The following is an 18,304-nucleotide window of genomic DNA, read 5'->3' as shown; positions in this document are numbered from 1 at the left end:
AAAACGTATTCAAATCGGGGACTAGATACATAGTGTGCATTCATTTCTAAAAGGGTAGACAGGTGTATGAAAATACCCTCAAATAAAAGGTTACATTCTTTACTGTCACCTTATATGAAACATTTGATCTCAAATAAAAAATGCTGGAGTAGAGAGCCAAATTAAAAGTTTTAGCTTTACTGTCCAAATAAATACTTTAGGGGAGCGTATAGCCACACAGAAGCTAGCAACCAGGGTTTTCAAACACTGGTACAGATGTAGGCTCTTAGTTTGAGCCAGACTACTACAGCAGGACAATAATTCTGCAGAAACAAGAAATGTGAATTATTATGTGGATTATAATTAGGCTAGTGTACATTTTTTTGTAAGGGCTGATACCTTTTTTCCTTAGGGCAAATCCAATGACATTTTAAAGTGGAAATTACAAACTTTTAAAACCTTGAATAAACTACAAGTTTGCATTTTCTGCTGTGCAGGAACATTACATTTTCACCAACAAAAGAGTGATCAAATTAAGATCCTACATCTGTACAGTAATGACATCCAGTTTTGGTCAGCGCACTAACTGCAGAAACCATTTCCATCTGGGGTGCATGGCAAGCAGTGCCGGCTCAAGATAACGATTCATCTTTTCAAATGCAAGCCCCGTTGAAAAATGTACCACTCTCTGCACTAGTTCAAGGTGTACCAGTTTACTTAATATGAATGTGCGTCACTATCAAAGTCTACACATCATTGATATTCAAACATTTGTATGTAAAAGAAAGAGTGCTATTGGTGATTGATTTGGAAACAATTCATCATCTGAATCTTTACATTTTCTAGATTGAAAACATTCACAGTCACACAATTTCAAGCAATCTTAAAACGGTGTATTAGCCTACAGCTTTATAAGGTTGCAAACTAAGAATTGTACAGGCTTATACCGATCAGTAGAGGCCAGCGGTATTGCTAGCAGTTGACAATTGCCTCGTTTCCACAGCCTTACCAAGCAGTTTTAGGGCGCACTTAGTCTGGTAAGGCCGTCTGTTACACATAAATATTTTCCTGACAAAATGTAATATGACTTTGACATGAGTAATTTAAGCACTATACAGGTAGAGGCCGCGTAGGTAGTTGGTTGCATTTTTATCCCATCTTTGCTGCTAGGTGGAGCCCGAGTATATGTTGTGAGCGTCAATCCAGATCCGAGTTTTGCCTTTTGCCGTTCTCGCATTCTACCTTGAGTCGAGTCAAGACCGCATTTCTCTCAGGCAGTGCTCCGAATTTGGTTTGTCATGCGCCGAGAGCTCAGTTTTGGAAACAATTTCTCGAGTTCTTTGCCGTGGACCTTTTCATAACAAGAGGCTAAATACATTATTTTGGATACTCTTTTTTTTTGTTTTGTTGATATAACATGTTACGCCTTTGAGCTTTTTCTTTAGGACATGATGTAGCCTAGCTACTGCACAAAAGAGGACGTGTGTCAATGTTGAGGGATTGACATCTAGATAGAACGGGCTCCTTGTGTAGGCTTTCTCCCGCAATATCATCAGTAGCCTATAGGCTACACGGATCATACTACAGACATTTCCAGCTCTTCTATTAACTTACCGGACTCGTGAAAGAATGGGCTATAGCCTTAACGGAGTTATTCGAAATAATTGTTGGGAATCGCGTTCTTTTCCCTCGATCATCTGAGTAGATTGAAATCTGCATGGTTCTCAGTGCGCAAGTACGATAGCCTATCCATTGGGGAAAGACAATATTGTGTGAGCAATTTTATCACTTACACTTTCAATGGGATGACTACTTGAAGGGTATAATCGTTTCACCAGTATCATCTTCTAAAACACGGTAAGAATACTCTGCTAAAATGTAGACTATATGATTTTAGCTTCATCTGCGTCTATATTTTGATGCGCATATGCACTTCAATTAGGCTTCCTGCAGTTTCTCCTATATCCAATATTTGCGACAACGCTGAGTGTTCAATGCAATGTGTAGGATAGTGATGTTATATGCTAGGCTGCCCCCCCCCAAAAAAAAATAAAAATAAATAATGCTGGACTTAGATTTTTAAATAAACTTCTCGGCATTATTTATTGGCTATGCAGTTTGCAATGAATTGCTTTGTCAAGATATCGATACTTTCTGGTGTCCGTTGCGGTGATTAACGAGCGTCACTTAATTAAAGACAATAGGCATTTTTCAATGAGCGCGTCCGTCCTGCTCGAGCCAAACACGAGAACCGATGCGTACATTTTCAAATAGTTTGGTGCATCATGGTTTATTGTGAAGGGAATGGTTGGAACTATGCTCGTGCAAGGTGCGTTTCTTCATTCACTACCTTTTGTTTCAGAGCATCTTGAAAGGATGTGCACCGATTTTAACATTGCTTTTGCGCAATGTGAAGTTGGATGATGAATGTATTGCAATGAATTAAGTTTGTGTTGGATACTGCAAAACCGTTCAGGTAGTCCCGTACATACCATGTCTGCTTGAAACAGGGGTTGTATACAATAAGATGTTCAAGGGAAAACGGAAAATGGATGTATTTTATATGCAAATTTCCCGCTTTTGGAATTCTGACCATTTTTAGTGCCACCATGCAAGTTAAAGGGGAAAAACTGACGCAGTAACAGAGCAGTGGGGCACCTCTGCATCTCACCAGAAATGAACTGTAGGTTTATGAGCAACCAGAATTGGTTACATTTATGTTGATCATCTCATTCCAAAGAATGCATGTTGGGCTGATTTTATTTATTTCTCAAACATCACTTGCACAAAGAGCACAGGTTATATGTTGTGTTGCATAATGTTATAGAAATGTATTTCAACTCATGTAATGATGGATTTTACATTGATTCCTGAGGTAGGCCTATCAACAACCGCTCTGAACACTTCTGCCTACCTCTACCTTACTACCATGAAGCTTACAGGCTTCTATAGGCTCTTATCTGGAAATTGTGGGGGTTGGACAAACACTGTAGATAAGCTTTGATTTGTGCATATTAAATCTAAACGGGCAGCGGTAGCTAGGCTAACATTTTGATCAGAACTTTTCTTAACCCTCCACAGCAGTGATCTTAGTTGTCCTTTTGGTCTCGTTTCAATATATTTTGTTATTTTGTCGCTAACATTCATTTATTTTGAATCCGTCCCATCAGGTACCTTAGATTGTTTGTGCGTTATTTCCCAGACATTCTACCCAGGGCTAGGTCTACTGGCGCGCACTCTATTTTGTCGCTGATTCTTGTCTCATCATCTGTGAAGTGCTCTCAAGGCGGTGACACGTGATTACAGCAATATCGTCAATGTGGTGGGTGTACGGTAAACATGCCCACAACAAAACTAACACAGCCATCTACCTCAGACGGTGAAGACCTTGACATTCTCCTCCCAAGAGGAATAACGAGAGGACAGTTGAAGCTTTGTGTCTTAATTGGATGTCAACCTGTAGTTTACTTTCAATGTATCTTGTCTTTGCTTATCCAATGCCACGTCGTTCTTCATAATATTTGCTCCAGCTGTGGACAAAGTGTCCCAACGGTGGTATGTCTGACGGATTTTACTTTTGACTATATTGAGAGATGCTGACCTTGATTTACCTCTTGTTGTGGCGCCGCCCCATTGCAGTGCATTCTGGATGTCTGGCCTAATTCATTTTAGCCAACCGCTTATGCAGTAAAGTCAACATGTCTGGAAAATGGATCATCCTGTCAGTAGCATCAGTTGCTCTGTCTGTAAACAGCCTTTTATTGCCAAAAAAAAGGAAATTAGGGAGTCACACAGCACCCCAGAGCTGGTACTTCAATTCTAGTGAGACTTCTAGTATGGAGATGCAGTGCCTTAGACCACTGCGCCACTCGGGAGCCTTTACCTGTGTGAAAACAGTGGTTCCCTATGGTCATTACTGCTTTAGGTGTTCTAAGGCTTAGTAGATGGTTTTTCACTAAACCATACTTTATCTATTCGTTCTGGGCTGGAATTCAATCAAACTGGTACATATAAATGAAGGAAAGGAAGCGTCTTTGGGCAGTTATCTCAAACACATTGATTTGATCAATCTAGGCCTAAAATTATCCAATTTGGAAGTAATTATTTATTTGGGTTTAATAAGCAGTTATTTGAATCAACGGTGCAGTGGATGGTTATCAATGTTTAATTCTAGCCAGGTGGTCCCACCCGTGTTTACAAGCCAGGCAGAGAGCTACCTACTGAGAGCCTAATGTTTTAGTGAACAGCTGTTGTATACAGGATATGCAGCTGACAAGGTCCCGCAATGATGTTGATCGAACAACAAAGGTTTAACAAAGCCTTCATAAAACCTTCGAAGCCTATATGCTTTGTAATCAAAGTCATGCAATTAAGGTGTACTGGCATAACCAGTACTTATGCTAAATAGCCTTTTACTGTTTCGTATGACATTTACTTATAAATGGTTTGTGAAGCATTATAAAGGTCCTTATAAGGGGTTATAGTACCTTTTTTATGAATGGTTTACCCCTCAGGATGGCTGTTTCCCTCATCTTTATTGTCTTTCATTTTGTGGTCTTGACAAAGCTGGTTTTACTGAGACGTTTCTCTAACAACTACGCAACAACTGGTTATCTCTCTTAACCCGGATGGTGTGTGTGTGTGTATAGGTTGGAACGGCTCTTGCCAGCTCAAGTTGGAGGTCTTTTATTCTGCATTGTCTCTCTGGACAGAGCCTCTGTTTTTATATCACTCTCATGGTGTAAGCCCTCCCCTCCTATTCGCTGCCTCACATTCCCGCTAATGGCGTCAATTTATAATGATATGGGTTCATTTGGTGAACTTAGGTTTCACCAAAACCAATCCTGACTACTTCCATATGGGCTGCCATTGCATTCCGTCCTCCGAAGCAATCTCATTTTGTGTGCTGTTTTTGCCGTTTTCCTTTTCTTTCCTTTTTTCCAAATGCACTGTCTTAGTTCTCAGTGAGTGTATTTGCGTTTTCCTAAAGTCTATTTGATGAATGTGATTTGTTCTTTCATTTTGAACGTTAATACGCAGCAGGTGGAATCACATTTGCCGTTACAGTATGAATCGAGACATGAGCTCTTCACTTCTCTTCATCGATTTAACTGTATAGGATATGACTTAATAGCTCCTCTGTTGTAAATTAAGGCTTTGGCTGGAGTTAAAAAAGTACTGGCCTTGTATCGATTTGAATAGCCTACAAAGGCTAGAGGCTACTAGGCTATTTAGGGTATTTAGATGTCTGTAAATTGCGGTGCTCACACTCTTTCACGGTCTCACTCTAATCTTCCTCTTGCGACAGACTAGGCCTTAATTATTTTCAGAGCTCAAATTAGTTGATAGCTTTAGGATGAGAGGTTGTGATTTATCTGAATATGAGTCGTCTTTGAACAAAATCAATGGGCACTTCCTGTACATCACATTCAGCCCTAAGACAACGTTGCCGCTTGAGGTACAGAAAGGGAAGCTATTAAGAGGGAGTGTGGAATGTTGAAGTGGTTTGATCACTAACTTGTGGAATATCACCTCAATCTATTTTCCTTTGCCTGTTTGGGTGCGGGACATGGCTCATGTAACAGTATATGCGTCTTATTGCTCAGGTACATGTACAAACTGGTTTCGTGGGTGAAATTCATATTAATCTCGGTGCCTGCTTGTACAATCATCTGTTCTTCAATCAAAAGCCATTTGTTCATTGTGGCTTCTGCACCGACTGCCTTCTGTCTCCATGTACATTGTGTTTAATGAGGGAAATTAGTTTCTTTATAGAAGCCAGAAAAACAATTACAGGAAGAGAGGCGAAGCCAGCAGCACCTGGTAATTGTGTTTTTTGCCCCCCTCCCTTTCAATGCTTCCCTGACCAACCAAAATAACACTTAGGTCACACCAAATGTGGCTTGGAATTTTCAGCCAATTTGGTCATTGCCAAAATTGGTGTTGGAATAGATGTTTGTTTGGGTTGCTGGATGGCATGAGTGGGTAAATGTATGATTGACGACTTGGGCTTGTCAAAATTGACCTTGGATCCCTACAGATTGCCGTATGCAGCTGGCGGTTGCATTGTTACACATTTGTGATTCTACCTAGAATAAAGGCTTTAGAAATGCTAGCGTAGCATCAATCATATTGCCTGACAACTCAATGAGTTCTTCTGCTGCTCTATCGTTTGTTACATACTTTAGTCTGAGACTGCCATCGTTGAAGCTGTTTGTGGTGATGTCAAAATGAGGGGTGGTGTACAAAACAAAGTCATCAGCAATGGGATCATCTCTAACCAATCAGAGTATCGAAACTAATGGCACATTTTTGAAACGCCGTTTGACCTACGTGTTTCCTGGCTCTGGCCCAACCCACTGGTTTCTGGGACCAATCAGAACAGTTAGAATGTTTGTGTTCTAGAAATAGTCGGAGGTATTCAGATCTAGACTCATGGCGGAGAAGAACCTAACGTCCGTGGCGTTTGGCTGAAGCAAGGAGTTTGGGTAGCCAGGCAATCAATCATGTTCTTTTATGCGTACAAATAACCAGGCTTGGCTAAATCCTTGCATACAACCAGGTAGAATGACTGATGCCAAGGAAACAACAGTCGGGCTACCTGCCCTGACTCTCTTTCACACACCCACACACACACACACACACACACTCATGTAGGCCAAAAAGGCCCCTGCTGCCAGTGTGAGGGCCTTGGCTCTCTGGGGTCTCCAGGACAGGAGTGATCATGCTGTTAAGGTGAGACAAGCCGGTCTGCCAGGACTCGTCTGTGGCAGGAATGTGACAGAAGAAGAAAAGAGTGGCAGAAAAGAAAAGAACCATGGCCGTGGAAAGTAAAGGTCCTTTTGAGGCACGTCTCGCTCAACACTTTCAGTGTCCTGGGCTACAAAGAGCTCGGACAGAAAGGTTGGGGTGAAAAGCTTTCACAAACTGTCAACAAAAGGAAAGTCCAGTAGAAAATGAGGCTGTATTGAGGTGTCCAGAGCATTGTGGTGGATCCTTCCTCCTCGATTGACATGTTTGAAAGATTGGGTCGTGCAATTGGATGCTTGATGCTGCAGCTCGAAAAAAGGGATGACCTCGAAGTGTTTGAGTGTTTTAAAAGAAAAGGCCTAGAGGAAACACCATGGACACGATACAGAACATAAGAGCCATTAAGGCCAAGGTTTGCTTTCAGGAAGTGACAAAAGGCATATTTGAGTCCCGTAGCCGTGGCTTTATATATCGAAGGCGGGCGATTGCAGGGTCAGAGTAGTGAGATGACAGGGGTTATTGTGGTACAAGTTAAGTGCTTCTGCATCAGCGTTTGGCTCTGCACAAAAGATGGAACTGGAAAGGTTTTGAGCTCTTAAGGGTTTTTGAGTGGTTTAAAACACAAGCACACACAGACAGACACACATTTGGTGCCCTATGAGTCACATAGTGTTTTTATTTTCTATTGTCAGACCGAGGAGAATGATGCGGTGTGTGGCAATGTGAGTGTGATAGAAGACATACATTCATTCCACCATCGCTCTCATTCGCTAACCCATCCATTATCCTCAAATAACCCCATTCTTCTCCCTTATGACAGGGATTATCAAATTCATTCCAGCGCCTCTGTCTTTGTTGAGTTTGCCCCCAAATGCGGTTGGGAAGAGGGTACGAGGGTAGGGTCTAGGGCTGGCACAATTTACCGTGTAACGATGGTTATGGTTGAAGACGTCATGAAAATGAAATCCGTTTCTGCGGTAAACATGGAATCTTAACAACGTGATGAAACTTTGTTGCTCCTTGCTGAAACAAGCAAGGTTTTCGGTTGCCTAAGCAACACCCCCCCCCCCCTTCCCTGCAGCAGCACACACACAACTAGAATGACTGGAAATGTGCTTGGAGTCAATTTGACTGGTAAACTTATGGGTACACTCGCATTGGCAGCCTGGTAAAATGATGCAATAATTTCCATAGTAATGTAGAATGTTCATTCAAATTGTTAACTGATGTAGCTCATTCAATGGAATATATTTTTTTGTAGTTTCAGTTAAGGTCGACCGATTATGACGCCGATACCCATACCGATTATTGGATGACCAAAAAAGCCGATACCGATCAATCAGCCAATTTTGTTTTTTTGTTTTTAATTTTTACATTTATTTATTATTATTTTTAATTTTATTTTTTATTATTTTTTAAAACATTTTTTAAAATGGTATTTATTTGTAATAATGGCAATTACAACAATACTGAATTAACACTTATTTTAACTTAATATAATACATCAATAATATCAATTTAGCCTCAAATAAATAATGAAACATGTTCAATTTGGTTTAAATAATGCAAAAACAAAGTGTTGGAGAAGAAAGTAATATGTGCCAATATGCAATATGTGCCATGTAAAAATATGTGCCATGTAAAAAAAGTTAACGTTTAAGTTCCTTGCTGAGAACATATGAAAGTTGGTTGTTCCTTTTAACATGAGACTTCAGTATTCCAAGGTAAGAGGTTTTAGGTTGTAGTTAATATATTATGTATAGGACTATTTCTCTCTATACCATTTGTATTTCATATACCTTTGACTATTGGATGTTCTTATAGGCACTATAGTATTGCCAGTGTAACAGTACAGCTTCCGTCCCTCTCCACGCCCCTACCTGGGCTCGAACCAGGAACACATCAACAACAGCCACACTCGAAGCATCGTTACCCATTGCTCCACAAAAGCCCTATTCCCCGTGCAGTGACGTTTGAAATGGTACTGTTGCATATACCCTGACTCTGCGTGCAATGAACGCAAGAGAAATTACATAATTTCACCTGGTTAATATTGCCTGCTAAACTGGTTTAGTAGTTATAACTAGTGATTATGATTGTTTTTCATAAGATAAGTTTAATGCGAGCTAGCAATTTACCTTGGCTTCTACTGCATTCGCGTAACAGGCAGGCTCCTCGAGTGCAATGGTTAGAGCGTTGGACTAGTTAACTGTGCGGTTGCAAGATTTGATCCCCTGAGCTGACAAGGTGAAAATCTGTCGTTCTGCCCCTGAACAAGGCAGTTAACCCACCGTTCCTAGGCCGTCATTGAAAATAAGAATGTGTTCTTAACTGACTTGCCTAGTTAAATAAAGGTATAAAAAAAACATTTAAAAAAGTCGGAAATCGGCGTCCAAAAATACCGATTTCCGAATGTTATGAAAACTTGAAATCGGCCCTAATTATTCAGCCATTCCAATTAATCGGTCAACCTCTAGTTTCAGTTGACTTGATCAACAAATCACAGCATGTATTGGTGTACACTTCCTGCTTTTACTTACTGCTTTGCTCCTATGGGTACACTTGCAATGGCCGACAGTCCAGTATTATGCCATCATTGATTTGAATCTGGACGCTCATTCTATTCATTATATTTCTATGGCAGCACATGTAGTCAGGAGGAGAGGAGAGAGTTTGCGTCTTAAAATAAGAACGATAATTAACGGTGACCGCGGTCATTTGGCTAGCCAATAACTGTCATCCAAAATTACACGACCGTCACAGTCCTAGTAGGGGCCGATGATCGACCGCTTTTAGGCGGGATGGAGGTGTGGGGGATTTCATGCCCATAAGTTTGCAGTGTTTTAAAAGAGCAGCTTATGAATTGTCCTAGTCATGGAATTGTCCTAGTCATTGAATTGTCCTAGCTTCTTCCAATAGGCTTGTCAATCAGACCATGCACTGGAAACTTATGGGTTGAGTCAAAGAGGCAGAGAGAAAAGTAGGGAATGCGACCATCATGGAACATAAAATCACTCTAAATCAACGTGGCCCCCCGTTGATTAGATGACTCCTACAATGAAACCCGTTATGCTGTTGCGGTCCATCCAATAAAGACGGGAAACGATACACATAAAAATAGCCCGTCGGCCATCTTTCCCGAGTTCTGGTGCCACGTCTCATTAATGAAGTCATTTATGCATTCCATTTGAATAAAAACCTACGAGGGTGGCATGTCAGCGAGGGCAGAGCTCGACCCGTGTGGCGTGCGCTTGGCCCCAGCATGACCAATTACGTATTCCCCCCCCCCCCCCCCACCCCCACCCAGTCAAATTTCTTTGCTCGTTGACTTTCCCCGAGCCTGCAGTTTTTCAATAATCTGCTACCTCTCTTCCACCTTCAATTTGCCACTTAGTTAACTTGTCCCTGGTGGGGTCAAAACAGTTAGTCTGAGCAGTGTTACAATTTACAACTCTCAAACCTCACACCAGGTATCTCAGACGCTGAATGTGATGCATTTGCGTTGTGGTTTTGAGTGCCGCCGAGCTCACAAATGGACATGCGTCCTTAAACACATCAGATGTAAAGGAAATGCAATTCAGAACGGTCATCCTCTATATAATTGTTGTTCATAGGCCTACTGTAACTGACAGTAGCAGATGGATTTACAGAACAGGGATAAAAGCTTGACGTGATGAGTGTTGTTGTAGATTGATTGAGTGCCACCTTTTACCTACAGTAGTGTCTTAGAATAGCCCTCCTTTTGATTAAACAGGGTGACTTTTTAGGGTTTCTATTGATGTATATATATGTGGACACCCTTTCAAATTAGTTGATTATACTATTTCAGCCACAGCCGTTGCTGACAGGTGTATAAAATTGAGCACAAAGCCATGCATTCTTTGTAGACAAACATTGGAAGTAGAATTGACTTCAAACGTGGCACTGTCATAGGATTCCACCTTTCCAACAAGTCAATTTGTAAAATTTCTGCCCTGCTAGAGCTGCCCCGGTCAACTGGAAGTGCTGTTATTGTGAAGTGTAAACATCTAGGAGCAATGGTTCAGCCGCAAAGTGATAAGCCACACAAGGTTACAGAACGAAACTGCCGGGTGCTGAAGATTAAATAAATCTGTCCTTGGTTGCAACACTCACTATCGGGTTCCAAACTGCCTCTTAAGCAACGTCGGCACAAGAACTGTTTGTCGGGACCTTCATGAAATTGGTTTCCATGAACGAGCAGCCGCACACAAGCCTAATATCACCATGTGCAATGCCAAGCGTCAGCTGGAGGGGTGTAAAGCTCACTGCCATTGGACTCTAGAGCAGTGGAAATGCCTTCTCTCGAGTGATGAATCACGCTTCACCATCTGGCAGTCGGACGGACAAATCTGTGTTTGGCGGATGCCAGGAGAACACTACCTGTACCAATGCATAGTGCCAACTGTAAAGTTTGGTGGGGAGGAATAATGGTCTGGGGCTGTTTTTCATGTTTCGGGCTAGGCCCCTTTGTCCAGCGAAGTGAGATCTTAACGCTACAGCATACAATGACTTTCTAGACAATTCTGTGCTTCCGACATCAACCTTACTAATGCTCTTGTGGCTGAATGGGAAGCAACGTCAGTGGAAAGCCTTCCCAGAAGAGTGGAGGCTGTTATAGAAGCAAAGGGGGGACCAACAACGTATCAATGCCCATGATTTTGGAACGAGATGTTCGAAGAGCAGATGACCAAAAGTATGTGGACATGTAGTGTATCCTGGAATAAGTAAATTCATCTGAAGTGATGGTGTCATTCGGAGTAATCAAATGTTAATTTCGAAGGTGTAAAACCCACTAGAAGGACTAGTTCATGGGCAACTTCTTTTCTCACCAGTTATACATTTATTGTATGGTATTACTGAACAATGTATAGAACTGTTATATACGTAAAGCATGGGAGTTATGTGATATACACAATTATATTCAGTTACTATATGAAAGTAACTTGCCAGTTCCAATGGTTTATTAAAATCAGTCCACTTTGATTCACATAGTCCTCCCACAACAGGAATGAATCAAATCAGAAGTTTTAAGTTTGGTAGTTATGTATGTGCGACCTGACCTGATGTGTGAGTGTGAAAAAGATTGATGTGAAATCATTTATATGCTGGCTATAATTCCTGAAATGTCGATTTAGCATTTGAAGGAATCCTAGCTTCTCTTATGATCCTCCTGGTGTTAAAAGGCACCAAGAAGCTATTAAACTGACATAGTCCGACGAAGCCCCAGTACATCAACCTCTTTACTACTCTGTAAAGTGTGATCCATTTGTCTATATGTATTTTACAATGTGACACGTTTTCTGAGGAGAAGATTGATATTGAAGCTTTGCTAGGTTTGGAGGTTTTTTCCTTAACTAGATGTGGTGGGGACGCAAACAAAACAGGGCTTTTTCTGCTAAATGGAGGGACTTGTGTTAATTTATGGCCTGTTTGGAAGGCAGGTTTGGATCTGAATCCGTAATGAGCAAGTGCACCTGCAGTCGCATACAAATGAATGACGATGACACTTCGTATTTATGCCTCCCAAACCATGGAGACCTTGTGATCTGACCACTAATTGCTGATCAAAAAGGCTTTAGTTGCATGCATCATATCATAAATATCAATGTATAGTTCCTATACTGCACTGTACAATGGTGGACAATGCCAAATGTGTCACATGCCTAAGGAATACAGATGCCACCCATCAAGTTATCGCAAAGGTTTTCAAATGATAAATGTCTTAATTGTGTCCCAAATGGCACCCTACTCCTTGGGTTTCCAACCACACCTGCACATTTGTTTTTATTTTGAAATACATGTTTCATCTGTAAAAAATGGCACCCTACTCCCAATAATCTGATTTTGATAGGGTTCTGCACCATGGTGTAGCTGGAGGACAGCTAACTAATGTTCTCCTCGGTACATCGACCTCAATACAAAACCTAGGAGGCTCATGGTTCCACAGACTTCCACAGTAATTATGACAGGTTTGAGGACGTCCTCTGGAAGTTCTCAAACCTATCTGAGCTCTTGCAGCCTTAACTGACATGTTGTCCACCCAATCAAAAGATCAGAGAATGAATCTAGTACTGAAAGCATAAGCTACAGCTAGCTAGCACTGCAGTGCATATCATGTGGTGAGTAGTTGAATCAAAGGGAGAGAAAGATAATAGTTTTGAATAAAATCATTTCAGAGAGTGAGAGGGAGAACACCCGGGGCTAGCTAAGTTCAACCACTGTTCAACAGAGCTTAGAATATCAGAATCATGTAGCTCTGACAGAGTGGGTGCCATATTTGGTTGTATTTTTGATTATTTAAAAGAAAATTACATTCAGTTAGCTTGCAAATACAGCTAGATATAGCATATATAGCCTACTCAAACACCCAGTTCAAACAGAGGATGGTATATTAGCGATCTGGATATGGCTATCCATCGCTGGAACTCTTTCAAGTCAAGGTACGCTTTTGGTTTTATTAATGTATTGCCACTGGGGCCTGCCGGTGTAACTGCTTTCTGACTACACTGTGCTACGTGATTGTAGCGGATTTACTTATGCGTTAGTCAACTAGAACGAATAAACTATGACAGGACAATGATGTAGGCGGTCATGATATGAAGGTTTGGCTTGGAAAGGTTTTTTCGCCTGGTCACAGACCAGGTAGCCATCCAATTTGCTGTTATAGAACTAAGGCCATGCTCATAAAAAAATAATATCTGAAATGGCACTGACTGCCAATGATTCACAACCCTTGACTTTTTTCACATTTTGTTGCTACAGCCTGATTTTTAAAGTGGATTCAATTCAGATGTTTTTGTCTGGCCTACACACAATACCCCATAATGTCAGTGAATTTAAATATTTTTTTATATGTCTTTTCAAATGAATACATTTAAAGCCGAAATGTCTTGAGTCAAGTATTCAACCTCTTTGTTATGACAAGCCTAAATAAGTTCAGGAGTAAAACTTGTCACCCCCAAAGTCAGTTCCTCCTTTGGCCGCCTCTCCTTCCAGATCTCTGCTGCCAATGACTGGAACGAACTACAAAAATCTCTGAAACTGGAAACACTTATCTCCCTCACTAGCTTTAAGCACCAGCTGTCAGAGCAGCTCACAGATCACTGCACCTGTACATAGCCCATCTGTAAATAGCCCAAACAACTACCTCTTCTCCTACTGTATTTATTTATTTTGCTCCATTGCACCCCAGTATTTCTACTTTGCACACTCATCTACTGTCAAATCTACCATTCCAGTATTTTAATTGCTATATTGTATTTACTTCGACACCATGGCCTATTTATTGCCTTTACCTCCCTTATCTCACCTCATTTGCTCACATTGTGTATAGACTTATTTTTCTACTGTATTATTGACTGTATGTTTGTTTATTCCATGTGTAACTCTGTGTTATATGTGTCAAACTGCTTTACTTTATCTTGGCCAGGTTGCAGTTGTAAATGAGAACTTGTTCTCAACTTGCCTACCTGGTTAAATAAAGGTGAAGAAAAATTATAATAAAAAAAATAATTTTAAAAAACGTGCTCAACAAGTCTCATAATAAATAGCATGGATTCACTCTGTGTGCAATAATGGGGGGGGGGGGGTTTACCATGATTTTTGTTTTTAATGACAACCTCATCTCTGTACACCACACATACATACAGTGGGACAAAACAGTATTTAGTCAGCCACCAATTGTGCAAGTTCTCCCACTTAAATAGATGAGAGGTCTGTAATTTTCATCATAGGTGCACTTCAACTATACCAGACAAAATTAGAAAAAAAATCCAGAAAATCACATTGTAGGATTTTTTATGAATTTATTTGCAAATTATTATTTGCAAATTTATTTGCAAACCCAATCGAACATCTCTGGAGAGGTCTGAAAATAGCTGTGCAGTGATGCTCCCCATCCAACCTGGCAGAGCTTGAGAGGATCTGCAGAGAAGAATGGGAGAAACTCCCCAAATACAGGTGTGCCAAGCTTGTAGCATCATACCCAAGAAGATTCGAGGCTATAATCGCCGCCCAAGGTACTTCAACAAAGTACTGAGTAAAAGGTCTGAATACTTATGTGAATGTAAAATTTCAGTTTAAATTTGTTGATAAATTTAATAAATGTCAACTGTTTTTGCTTTGTCATTATGGGGTATTGTGTGTAGATTGAGGGGGGGAAACAATTAAATCAATTTTAGAATAAGGCTGTAAAGTAACAGTGGAAAATGTCAAGGGGTTTGAATACTTTCCGAATGCACTGTATGTCAGTGGTAGTAAGTCCTATTTGCATTTGGAAATGTTACCAAATACATCTTTGAGTCAGGAGAACAGTACAATGTATGAATGGCCAGTGTCAGTCCATTTTTGAGGCGATAATCCACAATATAGTGTCATAACCCGAAGTAAACACTTGTATAATGCGTAATATTTTTTTGCAAGACCACAATGTACAATGTCCATCTGCCATACGATCTGAGGTCTTCCAATTCAGCATAACATGGCATATGACGGTGTTGATAAACAAAGTCCTTTACACTTCTGTCTTTTCCCTTCGATATCTGAAAGGTAATGACGAATAGAAGCATTTCTATCAAGCCCAATAGGCCGTTGTACTATTCCTGTTTTGAATTATGCATATACAGTGTAATATTGAGTGGAAGGTTCCTTTTTAATTAGTAGAATGCACATTTCCAATACATTCAACGGGGCTCAATCCATTCGCTTGATCAGAATCTGGTCTCGAGTGCATCTTTTAAAAAATATATTTCAGTATCTCCCGCTACACTTGTCTGAGCCCAAATAGTTATCACTAATCAATAGTGATAGGATTGGATATAAACTGAGTGGGACAGACTGCCTTATCCAGGAGGCTCCTTGCAGCAGTCACTCACTCACAATGATGCATGCGATTGGCCCATGGGAGTAGTGATGTTGGTTATTCCAGTCCCAACCACTGTGTGCCTGCAATCATCCCTTGAACCAGGATCATAATCATTACGGCACACTGTAAGAATCAAAAATTAGCATTTATTATTGGACAGGGTCAGGTAGTCCCTCCCTGTTTCAGTCCATTTTCTAACATTTTGTGTCTAATGAAAATTACCCAGGTTGGTATATAAGGAAAGGTTCCCCTTTCAGTTTGTGGTGCTGCGGAGCCAACTGGCAAAATAATCTTGCCTGCCAGACCTTTCTCACCTTTCAATGTGGAGATGCCTGGATTGATGCAGCGGCCTGCTGGAGCAAAACGTTTTTAAAAAATGACCCGTTTTTGTCTTATCTTGAACTTTATTAACTGCCTAAAAGCGCATAAGCAGGGTAGTTCTTCTTCCTCTGTCATTTGAAAAGGGTAGCTGTTGATATTGACAATGCAGACCCTCCTGCCTCCCCTGTCGTGCTCTTTTCATACGTATTTTGACACTCGTGCCCACGTGTGTGTGTGTGTGTCATTCATAAGAGTGCAGGCAGGGTTGCCAGGTCTCGCAAAAATGTCCACTCAAAACCTGCCAAAAAGCCTGAAAACAAGCCCAATTAGTTGTTTTTCAGAGCAGGAGTTTACCCCAATGTTATCTAGCCAATAAAGAGGTAATATCAACGTACTTTGTAACGACATTAGAAGCCACATTCGGTTGAAATCAAAATAATATTTCTTGTGAATTATGACATAATAAACATATTTGAAAAGGTAATTTGCCCTTTTATTAAACTCGCCAGATCATTTTACTTCAATCAATGTGGATTTTAACTCATTTGACTGCTATGATTAAAGCAATAATGCATGACGCAACGCGCAGTGCCTGGATACAGCCGTTAGCCATGGTGCGCGTGTGTATATCACAAACCAGATGTTGTTAAGACTACAAACCGTTATAAACGGTCCATTTTTTTGTGAGTTTGACTTGTCATTTCAATAGCTATAATCCTGGGTTTATGATTGTAATTCAACTTTGGGTTGCAGGTAGCCTATAGGCCTACGTCTTATATCAGATAGTCTACAGTAGCCTAGGCAAGATGTAAACGGAACCATTTAGCAGCTTGCTTTTAGTTCAAATCAACAGGCTCATTTATTCAACATGAATAGCTTGGTGATTTTCTATGGTAATTGCTTGTGTTTCCCAATAGCCTGCTGGAATAGGCTACTAAAGATGGGGTTGTACTTTCAATCACTGAATTAAATATTAATAAGTATGTGAAGTGAATATGCTTGTCAACAGCAGCCAGTGTTTTATTTTTTACATGTAGCTCAATCTGACTGATTTATGTCAATTTAATGCGTTATGGGAACTGATCGGCAATTGCGAAAAACTTCCAATTTATTTAACTGAACATGGCCATTTAATAATAGCATAATAACACAAGGCTACTACAACAGCAATACACTGAAGTTATAGGCCGCTCCAGGTAGACTACATAAGTGGCAGATTGATTTGTAATGACTCCAGTGATCTAGTAATGTCAACATATTTCTTGTATAAAACTGTACAGTAGCCTACAATGGCATATACATGGATAGGCTACTTGATGGCCAACAAATGTTAATAAATGCAAATGTTATTCTCCACATTTAATGTCAGTTTCATTGAGCACTTTTCCCCATAACAGAAGCAGGTGAGGGAGTTCCATAACTGACATTTCAAATTCCCTCTCATGCATTTCAGGTCGCAATTGTAAATGAGAACTTGTTCTCAACCTGCCTACCTGGTTAAATAAAGGTGAAATCAAATAATGACAAGTTAAATAGACTACCTACAACTGGTAAAACGTTGTCACTACGTGAACGTGCTGCTCTGTCTCCTCTCTGTCACGTTCTGACCTTTATTTCCTGTGTTTTGTATTTAGTTAGTATGGTCAGGGCGTGAGTTGGGTGGGCAGTCTATGTTTGATTTTCTATGATTTGGGGTTTTCTATGTTTCGGCCTAGTATGGTTCTCAATCAGAGGCAGGTGTCATTAGTTGTCTCTGATTGAGAATCATACTTAGGTAGCCTGGGTTTCACTGTGTGTTTGTGGGTGTTTGTTCCTGTCTCTGTCTTTGCACCAGATAGGACTGTTTAGGGTTTCACACGTTCCATGTTTATTGTTTTGTAGTGTTCATGTGTACATTTACATATTAAAAGAACCATGGACACTTACCACGCCGCATATTGGTCCTCTGATCCGTTTCGCCTCTCCTCTTCGGAAGAAGAGGAGGAAATCCTTGACACTCTCACTCACGTGACTCAGCCAATAGTGGACTAGGCTGCGGTACTCTCTCAACACACACACCCACCCCTCTGGCCCCACTCACTCACTCACTCACTCACTCACTCACTCACTCACTCACTCACTCACTCACTCACTCAGCAACAGCCTGCCTCATTGCCTGATAGTCAGCAGCAGCAAGTCACAGTGAAATAGAACGGTCTTTTGTTTATGCCATGGCGGCCACAGAGCAACTTAGAAGTAGCCCAAAAACCTGCGACCAATACATTGTCACCCACGACATTGTTTTCAAAGTAGCCTAATTTAGCTGGAAAACCACAGATATGGCAACCCTGAGTGCAGGAACTTGAAAGGCAGGTAGAGGAGGATCATGCA

General features: G+C 40.8%; 1 protein-coding gene across 11 annotated transcripts in view; it reads left to right on the top strand.

The window, feature by feature from the left end:
• Nucleotides 1-1,236: 1,236 nt before the first annotated feature.
• LOC112232768 (adhesion G protein-coupled receptor L3-like) overlaps nt 1,237-18,304 on the top strand; it is a 328,717-nt gene continuing 311,649 nt past the window's right edge. For all 11 annotated transcript variants that reach the window (XM_042298323.1, XM_042298322.1, XM_042298314.1 and 8 more), the window contains exon 1: nt 1,237-1,836. The gene's annotated coding sequence lies outside the window, so the exon portion shown is untranslated. The remainder of the gene's footprint in view (nt 1,837-18,304) is intronic.

Source organism: Oncorhynchus tshawytscha, linkage group LG15, assembly GCF_018296145.1.
Source record: "Oncorhynchus tshawytscha isolate Ot180627B linkage group LG15, Otsh_v2.0, whole genome shotgun sequence".
Lineage (NCBI taxonomy): Eukaryota > Metazoa > Chordata > Actinopteri > Salmoniformes > Salmonidae > Oncorhynchus > Oncorhynchus tshawytscha.
The sequence above is the reverse complement of the archived record's forward strand: the minus strand, read 5'-3'. Positions and strand labels throughout refer to the sequence as shown.